Source organism: Haemaphysalis longicornis, unplaced genomic scaffold (genome assembly GCF_048455015.1).
Source record: "Haemaphysalis longicornis isolate Haplotype H1 unplaced genomic scaffold, Haemaphysalis longicornis Haplotype H1 scaffold_10, whole genome shotgun sequence".
Lineage (NCBI taxonomy): Eukaryota > Metazoa > Arthropoda > Arachnida > Ixodida > Ixodidae > Haemaphysalis > Haemaphysalis longicornis.
The window spans coordinates 58,783,556-58,796,936 of NW_027526204.1; the positions used below are offsets into that span (position 1 = coordinate 58,783,556).

General features: G+C 48.0%; 1 long non-coding RNA gene across 1 annotated transcript in view; it reads left to right on the forward strand.

Moving 5' to 3' along the window:
• Window positions 1-307: 307 nt before the first annotated feature.
• Window positions 308-13,381, forward strand: part of LOC144157754 (uncharacterized) — a 48,622-nt gene continuing 35,548 nt past the window's right edge. The window contains exon 1 of the long non-coding RNA XR_013319847.1: window positions 308-365. This is a non-coding gene — a long non-coding RNA (uncharacterized LOC144157754). The remainder of the gene's footprint in view (window positions 366-13,381) is intronic.

A 13,381-nucleotide genomic window follows, 5' to 3' on the forward strand; every position in this document is an offset into this window, starting at 1 on the left:
TACAAAAACATGGACCTGATCCCCAGCGACGTTTAGTTCTTGGTGTAAACACACTTATAAGGTGGTGTTTTAGGCCTTACAGGCTATCAAAAAAAATAAAACGTTTATACTGGTTGAGGTGTGGCTTTTCATTGCGTATCTCAGACAAGTAACAAGGTGGTGTAAAAAGATGTGCAGTATTCAAAGGCTCACCTTGTAATGACACTTATTTTCAAGGTGACACCGTGTTGCCACAACAGGATCTGCAGCTCGATGTTGTCTTGTGAACTCCTAAACCTAAATTGAGTTTTCTCCAGGTGAAATTGAAGCTCGAAAATTCTGGACGGTTCCCATTAAGTGTTCGCCTGGTTCGTATACGCTATCTGGTAAGTAACAAACAGCAAGAAGCTGAAATTTCACAAAAGTTATTAGGGTGACCTGGCTCAACTAGGCTATTCCGGACAGTCTTGTTGTTATAGGACACCTTTAATAACATGAAGACAATGTTTAATTTTTTTGTGTTTAAAAAGTGACAAGCCCTCTAAATTTCCGTATTAAGAAATAACTGCCATTTTGTAATAAAACACCAATTTTTCCGCCTTTGATGTCTGGTTTTCAGATTACTGTAAGCGCATTGGCATGGTCACCCAGGAAGAACAAAAAACTGTAATGAATGGCATGCGCCGAGTTCAAGCTATTGTTCGAAAGCAGCATGTATTCTCGTCGCGAAAGCACTTTCTACACCTCGTCCGCGAGTAAGAACTGCTATGTTGATACTTAACTTGGCGAGGCTTAAGAGTACGAACGCAGAATTCACAGTACGCGTACAAGTTTCTTTCTGTCGAGCCTGTCTTGTTTGCGGTGTAATTGGCTGTATCTTTGGTGAAACGTTTCGACTGAATAAAATGGTTTGTTTGGGTATTCATTGCGTGGAGAGATGCCGATAAAACTCCGCCTGTATGATTCACTTTTGTAGAGCTTGTTTTGAGATACAAAGAGCGTCTATGCTTGTGCGTTGTGTAGTAAGGTATGGGTGAGGGAGCGTAATTATTATGATTCTTATGTTTTCCCTTTCTCTCATGCAATAACATGGCTAAGAGCTTGGGCTAGTCGCCCTAGACAGCCCTGTGATTAGGTTTGACGTTTGGCACGCCTAAAACCTTTTCCACTTTTAGTTCAGTTTGTTGATTATTCATAACAAAATATACCATGTGTGCAAAGCAACATAAAGAAAGAGTTCCCGAAGATTAACACTGGAATGGAACCACTTAAAATTAACTACGTCCCCTAGAACGTCAAATGTTTTGTACCTGAAGTTTCGGGGCACAATTGACGGCATCAAACCTGGCACCATGACGTTCGTCTGGGCAACAGGCAGCCGCATACACGCGTCCGATCATCCCGCGGTGTTGCCTCTGCCACTTCAACTGCCTCTTGAGGTGTGGTTACACCAGGCCATCACGACGCAGACGACGAAATGACGGCGACGCCAATGAGTCACCGTCTTTTCGGCGGAGCTTCAAGACCACATTTTCACACTACGGCGAATGTGACACAAGGAGATCGGCAGACTGGTTTTCGTGACCGATCGATATGCAAAAACTGCGGCCGGCAATTTATTCCGTAAAAAAACTGCGTTTGACTCCGCAGTCATAGGAATCGGTAAAACACAAAAGTGAAACGTTCAACGAAATCTGAAGTGAAGGAGCATGATTTTTGGGTTGGCAGATGTCTTGTGGGTTTGCTTGGCAACCGAAGTCCTGCCAGTAGGTGGCTACCGACTATTGGCGCTCGTTGGCGTCAGGATGCACTACTTCGCTTCACCTCTCCAAGAAGACAGCGCCATCCGCATCAATGAAACTTTTTTTGCAGTTTCTCCTCTGTTCCGTGACGGATATGGCATCAGTGAAATGTTGGTGTGTCCCGGCATAAACACTTTAGCGTTACAAGTGTAGCAGCAGTGGAGACTCAGTGGCTAAGATGTTGTGAGGCTGATGCGACGGGCGATGGTTCATTTTTGGTCGCGGTGGCTGCTATTTTGATGGGTGCGGGAAGTGAAAACGCCAGCGTGTACAGGATTTAGCGGGTGTAAGCGTTCCCAGTGGTCAAACGTATTCCGGAGCCCTCCACTACAGCGCTCTTCATAGCCCCTATGTAGTTTCGGTGCGCTAAACCGCGCAATTAATAACAATCGATCCCGTAATGAAGGTGGCTATATTTTGTTAGCTTGTAGAGCTATTAATCTACACAAGCTAACAAGGCGTATGCCTAATAAGCTTCATAGAAGCTAAAACGGAAGATTGGGCGAGTTGATACATATTCATAGTAACAGCTCTAATAACAACAGACAAAAAGAACAGGGCACAAACACCGCGGTGTGTTTGTGCCCTCTTCTCTTTGTATGATGTTGTTATCGCTGTTACTATGATGGTTCATAGAGCCAAAGTAACGCTCAAGTAACGCTATTTCGATCTGTATATGGCTTCACAGAGATCCATATGTGGCTTCTAGGCTTCATAGGTGTGCCCCATGCACATTTGTAAGATACATTAACTCAGTCATCTTAACGAGTGTAAGATAGGTAAATTGATTGATTGTGATGTTCAACACGCCGTCGTAACGCAGGCGATGAGGCGCGCCGTAGTGGAGGGCTCCGGATTAATTTCGACCACCTGGGGATCTTTAACGCGTGCCGAAATCTCGAACACACGGGAGTTTTTGCTTTTCGCCTCCATCAGAAAAGCGGCCGCTGCGACCGGGAATTCAACCCGCGACCCGTGTGCTCAGCAGCGCAACGCCTTAACCACTGAACCACCGTGGCGGGTGTAAGCTAAATAAAACAACTGCACCTAAGCAGAAGCTTTTACCGTAAGCATAAAGTCATTGCACGACCAACATTATTCCCGCAGTGCCCAATCAGAGCCGCAGCCAAGTGCTCATTTCTGACTGATTTCCTTACTTAAAAAGTGCAGTTGCAAGTGATAATCTATTTGTTAGGCTCCAGGGAACATTACTGAGCGATTTTTATTAAAGAAATGTTTGGTTTACCTGCCACAAACCATACAATCCAGCTAGCAAACATCAAGGTACGGCAGCAAGGTCGCGACCCCGCCTAGTATACGCGGTATTTTGAACAGCCTCAGTTTTTGTCTTGGCGCAGCGGTCTGCAGCTTTCCGCGGGCCCAAAAATATTGTCTCGTTCAATCCCGGCAGCCTCCTTTGGGCAGCTTTTTGGAGCCCATGTTTTGTGTACCCTTTTCCTCAATTGCTTGTTTAGGGGATTTTTTCGAGGCCGCCACCGTTGCTAGGAAAGTGTTCTTGGGAATAGCGACACGTTTCTTGTCCCAGTACAACAACAGTTTTCAAACACTGTTAACAGCACTGCTGTTGTTACTGCCGTAAGTTAGCCGTTTCAGGACAAAATGCCAAGAAAATCCCGAAGGCTCACTAGCACGTTCCTCGCGGCGATCGCAGAAATTGCGCGGCGCGCGCAGTGGCTTTAGCCTTAAGAAACCTGGCCAAAACTCTGAGGATCGAGAAAATGACGAGCAGTCGTGAGCGCGCGACTCGTGGCGAACGCCGAGTCCTCAGCTCCTGCAGTAGTTTTAGCAAAAAAAGAAAATTCCAGCGCTGTCGTACAGCGCTACCGCCCTTATTAAAAACCTCCAGCGCTACTGTTAAAGATAACAATTGACCGCGTATCTGCTCTTTTTGTTGCAAATGTCGACTCTTTTGTCCACATTTGTCAAGCAAATACACCCCTTCGCTGTCCCACTCACCCCTCATGCTGTTCCTCTCCGGACGTGCTCCTCCAATAGTAAACAAACTAGAGGTTTGCTCAAGTCAATTTAAATTTACATCATTCCACTAGTCCAGGCCGGATGCCTCGATGCCAACGCTCCCGTACAGCGGAGATATGCGTGACTCAGGTGCCCTACATCAACATTTTTTACGACCGCGTTGCGCTACTCCACGTGTTCTAAGTGGAACGTGGAACCTATTTGGCGGTACTTTTTGCAACTTTTTCCGTCTGATTTCTTGAATTTCCGATAGAAGCTATAGCAACGCAGGCGACAAGAGGCGATGGAGTGAATTTTTTTAGGCAGTAAATGGAGCATGTCATTTGAATCAAGCGTCCATATATATTTGGTAAAGGCACACTGCAAATATTACTTCTGTATTGATTTTCTGCCTCATATCTGGGTAGTGTGTTGTTCACGTTCCATAATATTGACAAGTATGAATATTGCAACCAGACTTAGACGTTTATATTTGGCTGTGAATATATCAACCTATGGTGCGAAATATGTTTCACTTTGGCCGGGTAGCTGAATCGCGTTACAGACAAACACATCAAGATTTTCACGTTCAAGTAGCCCAATAAATACTAATGTATTTTGTATTGGTTTGGGAAAAGTCGCCTTGGCAGCCACATTCTCTGAAACCCATTATGGATACCTGGAGACATGCCCGCGAGTGTGCCACTCCATCCCGAGACGACTTGAAGACTCCGCCACCAGTGTCTCGAGTCGATTGCGAACGGCTGGCGGAAGTGTACAATGATGAGGATGACTCTGCATTCACCTCTTGCCTGAAAGAACACGACTACCTCTGGCATTCCTAAGATGACGATTACTATTACCGCAACAATGCAAACACACTGATGCTAAAATGACTAGGCATCCCGTAATGCTGACCTGCAACAACTTCACCTTTCAAGACGAGCGTTACTGCATGCTTCTCGAAATTTTTTGCAACATATTTCTCCAAGGTTGCAAATAATTCATATTATAATGTCCATTGAGGGAGACGACACATACATTGACCTGTTCAAAGATTTGGGAGTATACTCGGCATACACACCAATGCAATGCACTTTTCTACGAAGTGGACAACTACCTGTAATATAGTGATTTATTCGTGTAAAGTGCCTTTTTTAGTGGCGGTTTTACCAGAACCTCCAATACTACTAATGCCGCAGTAGCAACGATAACGACTTTTTTTTTGTCTTTTTTTGTCCATGTCCGCAATCTCATGTGGAATTAAGAGATTACATATAGTTCACACAGTACACATGCGAGAACGCATCAAAAGCTTCCGCGGGGGCAGCCACGCCCACTTCGACACGACTGGTGGCGCAAGGTGGTCCACCTGTGCGGACACAGTTTCACTACGCTCCTGATTTCGGAGCGCTAGGAGTCTACCGCAGCATGCCAGCCACCCAAAAAGCCACACCATGACCTTCGTCTCTACGCCTGCGTTCACCTCTACCACTCAATTTGAGCCCGCATTATCCACATTCAAAATTCCAGCAGACTCCTTTGAGACCACATTTTCGCCAGATAATAAATCTAACCCTCCCTGAAGGGATCTTGGCTCACCAGCAGTGGCGTCGTCTGCCGCGCCAGCTGCGCTTACCTAACTACCACGTCCCCGAAACTGCCGGCCCGCCGCTAAGCCCTCGCAACCAGCTTAACCCATTCCTGCTGACGACATCAAGATCATAGTTCACCCTCAAGGAGCCTGTCGCTCCACACCATCTCTGCGCCGTATCTCGCTGATTTCATGACACGAGCGCAGCTACCCCATATGCCAAAACCACTCCGAATAGACCACCGCTCAAACTTCGTTGGACTCATCCCTTCAGTAGAAAGGACTCATAAATATCTTAACTCTCTTATGTGCACGATTAACACGCCGCGTATACAGGGCTAACCATAGATTTTTCTCCACCAACTCCAACGTCGGCGTGCTCAATGACGTATTACCTTCAGAAGAGTGGGACACCATCCAACGGATCATTGCGGACTACAATGCGGCTCGGTAAATGATTTAGGCCGAATGCCCGCACGACACTAGCCTAATTGAAATACTTTTGAACGGCACTCTGGTTCTTTGTTAACACACAGAGCGCTAACATCCAACGTTTATGACACAAAAAACCCAAACACCACATATATAGTGCTCTTATCAGCCAACATGCCTCGTTTGAACAAATCAGGCTGTAGTCAATATCACAACAACAAAAAAATGAAATAAAACTGCGCAGAAGTTTAACATTGTCAAAAAACGATAAAACTATAACAATACAAGTAAACCGATCAAAGAGAACGAATGAAAACACCCCATTACAAATAGGAAGTTGTCAAATTCCCGCAATATCAAGCAAGTCACGCATGCGCGAACGACAAACGCTCTGGAGAAGAATTCACCGGTTTGACCTTAAAAAATCTACCTCTTTGGGTCCAAGAGCTACCGACGGCTTTGAAACGCAACGATCGCCCAAATGAGCGACGGTTTACGCTTCCAAAATTTCGCGTGTAAGGGGGTGTCGGTGCTTGGCCAGAACAACACACTTCACAAAGAGGGGAGGAGAACTGCGACAATTTTTGCAGTGCAAATCAAGAAAGCGCCCATTCTTATTACGAAAATTTTGGCTATGCTCATTTAAGCGTCCGTTTAGGCACCTGCCCGATTGGCCCACGTACACCTTGCCGCACAGTAGCGGAATCTGGTACGCGACACGCTCAGTGCACTCAAAAAATTTATTCCTGTGCTTTGTCTTGCATGAAGGCTTTGACGAGGTTTTAGGCCTTACAACCGGCTGAGCTTTCCTAGCTTCTCGGGAGCAGAAAAAACTACTTTCATAAACTACTTTAGATTATAAGACAAGCGATGCAAGTACAGGATCACCGCCACCTTGCTTTTCTCCTTTGGCGTTTGCGCATCACCACGTTCTCTTATGCGTGACTTCCTGAGTATGCACTCAGCCACCGATACAATAACATGAGATGGGTACCCTGCTTCTGTGATAGCGGACCATCTGCTTTGCAAAGCTTAGGCCCATTTCGTGCTCGCAAGAGTTCTTCAAGGCATTGCTAAAGCACAGGTTGACGATACCTCTTTTGCAGAGTTTGGAATGGGCAGAGTGATAGGGAAGCAAAGGCTTATTGGCTTTAGGTTAGTGCTTCCAGCAAATGTGGATGTCGTGTAAAGAAAAACATAGGTCAAGGAACCGTATTCTATTCTCGACAGGTAGGTCAAGCGTAATTTCGAAGGGTGCTAGTTTTGTCTTCACCATAGCTAGAATTTGGTTGGAATCAGGTTGGATCTCATAAGTGGTGGAGTCTAGGAGGAAAAGGTAATCATGCATCCACCCGTTTTGCCGAAACCAAATTGGGCGAGGGTTCAAGTATTCCGCGTCCACCTCGAGGAGGTAATGTAATTCATTTTGGTGACTGCCATTCGTTCTATCAGCTTTAGAGGGTAGACATAAGTGAGATAGGTCTAATGTAAGCCGTATCTGACGAGTGTTTCTCTTTTCTAAAAATAGCGTTGTTACACCATGTCTCAAAGCTGTCGGTGCCTTTAGGCGGATCCACATTTCTTTTATCTGGTCAAGAAGTTGTCTCGTAAAATTGCGGAGAGATTTCGAAGCATTGCCCTTTTTATGCAGTCATTCCATGGGGCGCTATAAACTTTTATTTGCTTTAGCACCGCTGTTAACTCGGCTGTCGTAAACAGAGTCTTGATCAGCTGCGACTCATCCACCTGGAGGAGGCGCGTACATCTGAGCAGAAGGTACTGTGGTTGGTTGGGAATAAAAGTAGGATCCGCTTCTGTGTCAAAGTGCTCATCGTGAGTACCTGTGCAAAGCATTACCGCCTGCAGCGTTCCCTGGAACGTACGCGTACGTAGAAAGAGTGGACCAGCGAGCAGAGGTCTGCTGCTTCAGTGCGCAGTGAAAAGATATCCGAATATTCTGCCAGCGCTGGCTGGCGAGATGTTTTGCATGACGGCAAATTTCGCGGTTTCTGGCCCTATTCTTAAGTCGCGGTAAGTGCGTCTACCGGGGACGTACGCCTCCTACGAGTTCGTCCCTGCGCTTGCACCGATTGACGAGGAAGCAAAGCGGTGGTGGGGAGTCTCCCAACCTCTGATGTGCTCGCCGCGGCTTCGGCAGTCATCACAAAGCGATCTACTACGGCTCGGCAGTGTTTGTCTAGTCCATAGTGACCTATCGACTGGTGTGTATATGAAACGATGACAGTGGGTGTAAAGCACACGCTTCCTGCACTTGTGTTCACTACCGGAGAGCTAGATCCACATGGGGTAGTGATCGCTGCTCTTTGGCATCGGCTCGCGAGACCATGCAGCCAGAGCGAAACCATGCAGCCACCTGTAGCCTGTGTCAAGTCTGGGACGGTAATCTGTTCCCAGTGGAATCTTCTGATCGACTCGGCAGACTCACTAAAATACTGACGATTCTCCACCTACACAACTCTATATACGCCGATGTAACCCTCTGGGTGACCCGTAGCACTGACGCTGATGTTGAAGAGACGCTGCAAGTAGGCGAGCTACCTGTCTTCACAGTAGCCCACAAAATCGGTCGTTTTTGTTCATCGCCCAACTCAGAGCTTCTCCGCCTGCGTACCCGTTCACGCCTACCCACTGCGACCCCCATTGCGTATGGCGGTCGCAGTGGGTACCTCAGTGCGTATGGCCCCCTCCATGCGCATACTTGGCATTACGATTCCAGCTAGCCATGGAAATTGGACCGGTGCGCGACGACAATGCTGACACACATTTCAGACCGCGTGGCTCCTCAGACGTATTACATCTGGCCCGCACAGACTCACGAACCCTAGCCTATTATGCTGTTCCAAGCTTGCGTATTCCGTAGATTCACGTAAAACTTCGTGTGCTTCGTGCGCACCGTAAACTGCAACGTAAAATAAGAGTGACTTCTCGACAAACTTTGCTGGACTGCTATTTTACCCCCACCCAACAGCCCAGCAGGACGCATCTTGCTTGGCTTCCATAAACACTGCAACTGAGCACATTGAAGTCCACCCCAATGCCCGACTCCACCGAGTATCTCGAACCCACACAACCCGCTCTATACTTCCTCTCGTCTCCATCTAAAACTCCTATATACCCGCCATGTCCGTCCATATTTTTCCCAAAAAAACTCAACCAATATTTTTAAATTAACGGTTATGGCCACCAATATTTTTATAGTTCAGAAGAAATCCTGAGGCTTTTAACACATATACAAAAAGTTTCAGCCCTGTGCCTGATAAATATTTCTGAAAAGGTTCCTTTAAGCGAGAATACACGCCGCTAGACGTACCACATACGCAACAAGCCTGAAGAGTCTGCACCCCCTCACAACTTATAGATGCAGCTATCAAGCCCTGCAGAGCTTCGTTTTTGATCACGACGCTCGCAGAGGATCGCACACCTCAGACTCCTTCACTGCCCTCACAGGCTCAGCCACAATGGCGGCGGGTTGGGGGGGCTCCATAGTCCAGACTCCTTCACTGCCCTCACAGGCTCAGCCACAATGGCGGCGGGTTGGGGGGGCTCCATAGTCCTTGCCCTATCCGAAGACCCCTGCCATACATAATCCTGTCGGACACGCCCAATAAAAAGCTTCCAAGCTAACAGGATATACAAATTCGCCTCATATTGTATCGCAACCCCCCCCCCATACCGAGTCACCTTGTTGGTCCCCGCCGACAGAAGAACAAGCACCAACAAGGCAACCAACCGAGAGGCTCGAGCTATGACTACCCGAGCAGGTCTTTCGTTTGAGACTAACCTATGTCTACCCATATCTCGGGAGGTTGCAATCTAGTACCAGCAGATCTCGCTACACTGTCGCCCCATCAACTACAACTATCCACCCGCAATCCCGCATCATCCAGGTGGAGGAGAATCTGGTGTCTCCGCCAAACGCACTCTTTTCCCTGCAACATTGCTCTCCCTGTAACTTGTGATATACAACCTACAGGCCCTTCAGACATTATTACCCATTTCCACCCTCTTGGTGTGGAGACCATGTTGGAGTCCCTGGCTCGCGTTGGTCTGCTCCAAGTAAGGCCTAATCACAGATTGAAACTATTAACTGTTGATACAGGCAATGGTGTTTTCATGGAGCGCTTGTTAAAAATTACGAGTATGGCAAAAGGTGCAAGATTCCGCTTACGAACCCCACCTCAGAAATTGCGGTATGGGCGTGATTAGGGGTGTGGTCATGGATATACTAGACACGGAAACCGCTGAAGCTTCATGTCAGAGGTTTGCGATTCTCTCAATCCGCAGGTTAGGTCGAAAATCACAAAGCGTGGTGACTGTTCTCGCTTCCGAAACTACGCCGTGACATGTCATGATAGGCTACACACGGTACCGTGTGTTCGAATGAAATGAACCTCCCAGAGTGCTTTATATGTCAACGTTTGCGCCATGTGGCTACGGCATGGAAATCTCCCTTGCAATGCGACAGATGTGAAGAAAAGTGTGATCGTTCTGCTTGTGGCGCTAAGAATCCTCGCTGTGCCTACTGTACTACGCAGCACGAGTCGACATCTGTCAACTCCCAGTTCACTGCGAAAAGCAAAACTTAAGAAATGTCAAGATTGCTAGAAAAAACTGACTATAAGTTAGCCAAGGCAATTGTGCAAACCCACAAGGGCGCAGAAGCAAAAGAAAGTCCATAAACGGACAGGACAACGCTCAATGATCACACTTCCGTCTATGTGGACAAGGATTTCTCCCGTTTACTCATCCGTGAATGCGCACAGTCGGACAAACTTGACATGAAAGTAACAACACCCCAGACTTTCCTTAAAGCTGCCTATGTAGCTGGACCGCCAGATACGACAACGAATACATCGCCAGTTGCACCCTCGTTTGCATCCCCAGCCGCAGCTCTAACCTTGTCTACAGCAGAAGTACCCACTGTTCCTACGCCCAGACAGACTCGTGAAGCAGGCCTTTCAAAATCGGCATATCGTACATCAGTTAAAAGTCATTGAGATACCTTCAATCAACAAGGTTTTGGGAAACTGAGGTCCTTAATTATCTTTATTCAGGAGGCCATCAGTACATTCCTAGTTTTGTTTTTTTTTCGCTAGAGGAACACGCCGTTGTGACAATCATCGAATAGCCCGCACGGGGCACCTTGAGGCACCTTGATGGTGTTGGCAACACCGCGGACTTCGATGCCCCATACTCTTGCTGTAATCTACCGTGGCTACAGGTTGTAAGGTGAAGGGCAGAAACCACAAACGGTGGCAGTCGGAGCCGAGGTCAAGCTCCGGTAGATGGACGTCCTGCTGTTTACCAGGCAGGGAGCTGCGAAACCTCTCCAGCTATCATGGTAAGCCTGGCGAAGAAAGTATCCCCGTCTCGTGCTTTTATACAATGCCATATGGCATTTCAAAACCCCCAAATCGTGACCGGTCCCTGGAAAGGGGCCGCACCGAGGTATCTTTTTCCCATTACCATCGGTAGCCTTCCCTGAACCCGATCATTTTTCTCGATTTCTTGTAATGGAATCCCTCAATCCAGCCCACCCTTTTGCATCGCAGTCAGTCTTTTTGATCGCAAAATATCTTGAAGCCATAATAGGAAACACTAATAGGGCCAAAGGACTGGTGAACGTTTCATTGAGGTAAATGACAAGCAGCAGTCGCCAAAGCTTCTAGCAGAGACTATACTGGCTGATCTAGACATCAGAGTCACATCCCATCGGAGCCTCAACAGTTCGCAGGGTGTGATATCCGAGACAGATCTTCTGAACGAAACGGATGCGGATCTCCTTGCTGGCTTGAAGGACCAGGGCGTCACTGCCGTGAGACGCATCACCATCCGCAGAGACGACAAGGAGATTATCACGAAGCCCATCATCTTGACGTTTGACCGCGCAGTTCTCACACAACATATAAAGGCAGGTTTTATTCCGTGCTCCACCCGTCGTTATATCCCGAACCCACGGCGCTGTTTTAAGTACGAGCGGTTCGGGCACAGTACAAACTCTTGCCGTGGCCGAATGACCTCTGCAAAATGCCCGGCGCACGATCATCCAAGCGACAACTGCCCATCCGACACCCTCACTTGTGTGAACTGCGGAGGGTTGCATGCAGCGCACCCCCGCAAATGTGAAAAATTTCAAATTGAGAAAAAGGTGATAAACATGAAGATCACTGGGAACATTACCTTCCCAGAGGCGAGAAAGAGGTTCGCTTCTTTCCCCCTGGTGAGGTATGCCGACCGAGCTCGCCTGGGGGCGGAGCAGCGTCTGGTCTCCACAGGGACCCAGTTCAGCGAGTCTGACCTTGTCCCTCCTCCGCCTCTTGCTGGGTTGCGTCAGGTAGCCGAACCCGCCACCACGCCGCTCGCTGAGGCAGCAGTGGTTGTGGTGCCAACCGTCTCTGTTTGGACAGATGCCGCTCCCGCCTCTTCGTCTCCGTCCTCCAGTACGTTGGAGGGTGACAAGGGGAATGACACCGGGGGCCCCGCATTGGCTCCCACCGCCACCGCACCGCCCGTGCCACCTCTGGCGCCCCCTGTGCCCGTGACGGTGGTAGCTCAAACGAAGGGCCTCCGAGAGGGGACCAAGTCCAGGGGGCCCGGAACTTTGGGCACCCCTCTGACATCTGACGAGGAGATGGATGTCTGGCCCTTCCTACCTGCAACGCAGCGCAATGAGCGGACCCCGACGTCCAAGCCTACAGAAAGCCCCAAAAAGCCCCTCCCGAAAGTACAAGCCCCGAAAGACAACACATGAACACACACAGAAACACACTAGAGTATCCCGAAATATAAATAATGGGAACAGAAAACATCATCTAATGGAACGGCAGAGGCCTCTTTAAAAATCTTGACGATGTGTATGAGACGCTGCATTCCAATCAGCCAAGTATCATGTGTCTTCAAGAAACTCACCTCACTTCCAAACAAACAAATTTCTTAAACGGGTATATGGTATTTAGAAAGGACAGGGTTGGCTGCACACACTCTTCGGGCGGTGTGGCCATTGTCGCCTGGAAATGATTACCATGCCACCCTCTCTCTTTAAACAATGTCTTTGAGGCTGTAGGAATCCGAAGATAATATATAATAGGTTGATAACGGTATGCTCCATTTACATGTCTCCTCATTTTGCACTTCTGAGCTCCGATATCGAGACACTGGTGGAGCAGCTGCCCGAGCCATACATCCTCATAGGCGACCTTAATCCGCACAACTCTCTTTGGGGCTCCTCCCGAACTGATGCCCGAGGTCGCCTGATAGAAAAGTTTCTAACATCCTCTGGAGCATGCCTATTCAACAAAAAACAGCCTACTTACCATAACGTAGGGAATAACACATACTCGCATCTTGACTCGGCTAGTGGTCCTGTAGTTTTCTTTCCGTGTCTTGAGTGGGGTGTGGGCACGGACCCATATGGTAGTGACCATTTCCCCACTTCACTTACGTATATAGGTACACGCCCGAGCACTCCATCTTCCCATAAGCGGTTTAATGAATCAAAAGCAAACTTGAGCACATTCACAGAAACATCTAAACTACACCACACATTCATAAAACACCTACACGTGGAGCAAGCCAC